This window comes from Schistocerca gregaria, unplaced genomic scaffold (genome assembly GCF_023897955.1).
Source record: "Schistocerca gregaria isolate iqSchGreg1 unplaced genomic scaffold, iqSchGreg1.2 ptg000756l, whole genome shotgun sequence".
Taxonomy (NCBI): Eukaryota; Metazoa; Arthropoda; class Insecta; order Orthoptera; family Acrididae; genus Schistocerca; species Schistocerca gregaria.
The window spans coordinates 35,001-40,000 of NW_026062127.1; the positions used below are offsets into that span (position 1 = coordinate 35,001).

A 5,000-nucleotide genomic window follows, 5' to 3' on the forward strand; every position below is an offset into this window, starting at 1 on the left:
TAACCCACGTTGTCCCTTAACCTAACCCACGTTGTCCCTTAACCTAACCCACGTTGTCCCTTAACCTAACCCACGTTGTCCCTTAACCTAACCCACGTTGTCCCTTAACCTAACCCACGTTGTCCCTTAACCTAACCCACGTTGTCCCTTAACCTAACCCACGTTGTCCCTTAACCTAACCCACGTTGTCCCTTAACCTAACCCACGTTGTCCCTTAACCTAACCCACGTTGTCCCTTAACCTAACCCACGTTGTCCCTTAACCTAACCCACGTTGTCCCTTAACCTAACCCACGTTGTCCCTTAACCTAACCCACGTTGTCCCTTAACCTAACCCACGTTGTCCCTTAACCTAACCCACGTTGTCCCTTAACCTAACCCACGTTGTCCCTTTGCCTAACATAGTTCACTGCTCGGAATCTCTGGTGTCGTTGTTATCCTCATGTAGATGTCTTGCGAGTGTTGCTTACTTTCCACATATTCCCGCTATCCACTGTCAATTGTACTGCAATAGGACTATATCGCCCCCCCCCCCCTCTGCCCCTCTCTTTGTGTCTCCGTCCTCTCAAGCTGGTCGGTCTGGCGTTTGAGTGTTAAATGAGCCTCGCAGCTGTTCAGTTGCGTTCAGATGTCGACGCCCTCAGTGTACGTCGTGGTATGGTCTGTGTCCATTGTCCGCTGATGTCGTACGCGTAACCCACACGCTGTACCGATCATCGGTAGTTACGTACAGAGTGAAGTAGTGTGATACGTGTGACCGTACGCTGGCTGTGCCCAACGGTGTCGAATCTCAATTTCCATATGTTGTGCTCGATGCTACTTGTCTCGTCTCCCAATAACAGCTAGGTTGCACTGTGGTACGCCGTAGAGGCGTGTGGGAGGAACGTACGAACGCATTGTATGTCACCCTGGGTCGCTGGGGGTGGTGGTGCGGTGAGTCAGGTCAGGTCAGCGTGAGCCGTGTGATGTAGTGACGCGTGTATTCCGACTTTGTCGTATTGCCTCACACAAAGTGCTACCCTGGTGGACCGCGTTCCATATCTGGGACATGCCGCAGATGCCGGTTGACAGTGGATCGCGGAAGGGACATCGCATACGTGCGCGGGCCACCTTCCACGTGTTCTCTTCTGCACATGTCGCAGTGTGTATGTGGTCTGATGTAGCGTGTCGTGACACATGACATCCTGGCATGCAAGAATTGTTGAATTCGCAAATGTAGGTGGACATCTACGTTTACTGCCCAAGATACGCAAATGAACTGGAAATCCGTTGTTGAGCGGTTGTTCACGCTGGAGGTGAATCTGTGATGGCGACGATCGGTACAGCTATTAACCGGTTGTTTCAGCGGTACCCGCCACATCCACACACGTGACTAGGCCCATGTGGGTATGAAGCGATACGCGGCGGTGGCTTGGTGGGACTGTTCCCGGCCGGTGAAGGGGGGCCGCCCGGCGTGTTGGCCGCGCGCTGCGTGGGCGCACGCGCAACAGGCGGCTGGTGGGGGGCGCCGAGTGGCAGGAGCGCCAGCCGACGGGCTCGGCAGGCGGCGCAGCTACGCTGCGGCGCACCCTGCACGCGGCGCCTGGCGGCCAAAGTTGGTTCAGCCGAGCCCGGTGCGAAGCGCGGTGGACATCTGCAGTGTGCTGGTCTGATTGAGGACTGTGTGCGTTGAGGATGCGCCGCCGCCTGGCACTCGGCGCCGCGACGCCGTCTGCTGCTCGGTCGCCCCAGCGGTTCTCGCAGGTGGTTTGTATCGCAGTTGTGCGGACGTGTTGGCGCGTGCGCTGTGCTGGGAGAGTTCGCTTCTGCACCCAAGTGGGGCTTTGCCCTTGTGTGGCGCTGGCGTTGGAGCTGCCGGTCACCATAGGTGGCGCGTGTTGTCTCCCGCCGGCAATGCCACGACAGCACGCTCCCGGGCCTCTGTCGGCAGCGGCAAGCTCAGTTGGGAGCAAGGGTGTTCGCACTAAAACCGTCTACTCGCCTAACTCCGGGCGATTGCGCCTCTCTCGAAACCGACCAAGTACCTAGGACGGCGCTGCGCGCCGCCGGGACCTGAGAGGGTTTCGAGGTGTATCGTGCAGGGGAGCTCGGCCTCCTCCTGTTTGCAGAATAATTGAGCGGACGCTTGCGTGTTCGCGCGGGCCCCCGGGACACACTCCCGGGCGGCCGGCTGCTCAGCTCTAGTTGACGCAGCTCCCTGGTTGATCCTGCCAGTAGTCATATGCTTGTCTCAAAGATTAAGCCATGCATGTCTCAGTACAAGCCGCATTAAGGTGAAACCGCGAATGGCTCATTAAATCAGTTATGGTTCCTTAGATCGTACCCACGTTACTTGGATAACTGTGGTAATTCTAGAGCTAATACATGCAAACAGAGTCCCGACCAGAGATGGAAGGGACGCTTTTATTAGATCAAAACCAATCGGATTGGCTTGTCTGGTCCGTTTGCCTTGGTGACTCTGAATAACTTTGGGCTGATCGCACGGTCCTCGTACCGGCGACGCATCTTTCAAATGTCTGCCTTATCAACTGTCGATGGTAGGTTCTGCGCCTACCATGGTTGTAACGGGTAACGGGGAATCAGGGTTCGATTCCGGAGAGGGAGCCTGAGAAACGGCTACCACATCCAAGGAAGGCAGCAGGCGCGCAAATTACCCACTCCCGGCACGGGGAGGTAGTGACGAAAAATAACGATACGGGACTCATCCGAGGCCCCGTAATCGGAATGAGTACACTTTAAATCCTTTAACGAGTATCTATTGGAGGGCAAGTCTGGTGCCAGCAGCCGCGGTAATTCCAGCTCCAATAGCGTATATTAAAGTTGTTGCGGTTAAAAAGCTCGTAGTTGGATTTGTGTCCCACGCTGTTGGTTCACCGCCCGTCGGTGTTTAACTGGCATGTATCGTGGGACGTCCTGCCGGTGGGGCGAGCCGAAGGGGTGCTTTCGCGTCCCGAGGCGGACCCCGTTTAAATCCTACCAGGGTGCTCTTTGTTGAGTGTCTCGGTGGGCCGGCACGTTTACTTTGAACAAATTAGAGTGCTTAAAGCAGGCAAGCCCGCCTGAATACTGTGTGCATGGAATAATGGAATAGGACCTCGGTTCTATTTTGTTGGTTTTCGGAACCCGAGGTAATGATTAATAGGGACAGGCGGGGGCATTCGTATTGCGACGTTAGAGGTGAAATTCTTGGATCGTCGCAAGACGAACAGAAGCGAAAGCATTTGCCAAGTATGTTTTCATTAATCAAGAACGAAAGTTAGAGGTTCGAAGGCGATCAGATACCGCCCTAGTTCTAACCATAAACGATGCCAGCCAGCGATCCGCCGCAGTTCCTCCGATGACTCGGCGGGCAGCCTCCGGGAAACCAAAGCTTTTGGGTTCCGGGGGAAGTATGGTTGCAAAGCTGAAACTTAAAGGAATTGACGGAAGGGCACCACCAGGAGTGGAGCCTGCGGCTTAATTTGACTCAACACGGGAAACCTCACCAGGCCCGGACACCGGAAGGATTGACAGATTGATAGCTCTTTCTTGATTCGGTGGGTGGTGGTGCATGGCCGTTCTTAGTTGGTGGAGCGATTTGTCTGGTTAATTCCGATAACGAACGAGACTCTAGCCTGCTAACTAGTCGCGTGACATCCTTCGTGCTGTCAGCGATTACTTTTCTTCTTAGAGGGACAGGCGGCTTCTAGCCGCACGAGATTGAGCAATAACAGGTCTGTGATGCCCTTAGATGTTCTGGGCCGCACGCGCGCTACACTGAAGGAATCAGCGTGTCTTCCTAGGCCGAAAGGTCGGGGTAACCCGCTGAACCTCCTTCGTGCTAGGGATTGGGGCTTGCAATTGTTCCCCATGAACGAGGAATTCCCAGTAAGCGCGAGTCATAAGCTCGCGTTGATTACGTCCCTGCCCTTTGTACACACCGCCCGTCGCTACTACCGATTGAATGATTTAGTGAGGTCTTCGGACTGGTACGCGGCATCGACTCTGTCGTTGCCGATGCTACCGGAAAGATGACCAAACTTGATCATTTAGAGGAAGTAAAAGTCGTAACAAGGTTTCCGTAGGTGAACCTGCGGAAGGATCATTACCGACTAGACTGCATGTCTTTCGATGTGCGTGTCGTGTCGTGTCGCGCAACACGCTACCTGTACGGCAGTGGCCGTGCGCCGCGTGCGGAACCACGCGTGCCTCTCAAAACTAGCGGAAGTGTTGTTGTTGTGTGGTACGAGCGCTGAAGCTCTGGAGCGGCTGGCCTGCGGTACCTGGCGCCTGGCGCCGGTTTTGAATGACGTTCGCCCGAGTGCCTGTCCGCTCCGGTGTGGAGCCGTACGACGCCCATCGGCTGTGAGGCCGTTGGACACAAAAAAAAATAGTGGAACAGGGGCCGTCAGACGCCTCAGTCCCGCAAATGCTACTGTCTTGAAAGAGACAGTGGGAGACTGAAAAGGAAAAGATCACCCAGGACGGTGGATCACTCGGCTCGTGGGTCGATGAAGAACGCAGCAAATTGCGCGTCGACATGTGAACTGCAGGACACATGAACATCGACGTTTCGAACGCACATTGCGGTCCATGGATTCCGTTCCCGGGCCACGTCTGGCTGAGGGTCGGCTACGTATACTGAAGCGCGCGGCGTTTGTCCCGCTTCGGAGACGTGGGAGTGTCGTGGTCGCCTGTGTGGCCGGCCGCGTCTCCTTAAACGTGCGATGCGCGCCCGTCGCCTGGCGGTTCGCATACCGGTACTTTCTCGGTAGCGTGCACAGCCGGCTGGCGGTGTGGCGTGCGACACCTCGTACAACGACCTCAGAGCAGGCGAGACTACCCGCTGAATTTAAGCATATTACTAAGCGGAGGAAAAGAAACTAACAAGGATTCCCCCAGTAGCGGCGAGCGAACAGGGAAGAGTCCAGCACCGAACCCCGCAGGCTGCCGCCTGTCGTGGCATGTGGTGTTTGGGAGGGTCCACTACCCCGACGCCTCGCGCCGAGCCCAAGTCCAACT

At 55.8% G+C, this 5,000-nt stretch overlaps 3 non-coding genes across 3 annotated transcripts in view; all 3 read left to right on the forward strand.

Annotated features, from left to right (window-relative positions):
* Nucleotides 1-2,193: 2,193 nt before the first annotated feature.
* Nucleotides 2,194-4,086, forward strand: LOC126321625 (small subunit ribosomal RNA). The gene has a single exon (XR_007558391.1). It is a non-coding gene; the product is annotated as a small subunit ribosomal RNA (ribosomal RNA).
* A 368-nt stretch (nt 4,087-4,454) lies between these two features.
* On the forward strand, nt 4,455-4,609 carry LOC126321623 (5.8S ribosomal RNA). The gene has a single exon (XR_007558389.1). It is a non-coding gene; the product is annotated as a 5.8S ribosomal RNA (ribosomal RNA).
* Nucleotides 4,610-4,797: 188 nt separating this feature from the next.
* LOC126321620 (large subunit ribosomal RNA) overlaps nt 4,798-5,000 on the forward strand; it is a 4,222-nt gene continuing 4,019 nt past the window's right edge. The window contains exon 1 of the ribosomal RNA XR_007558387.1: nt 4,798-5,000. This exon is cut by the window's right edge and continues 4,019 nt beyond it. This is a non-coding gene — a ribosomal RNA (large subunit ribosomal RNA).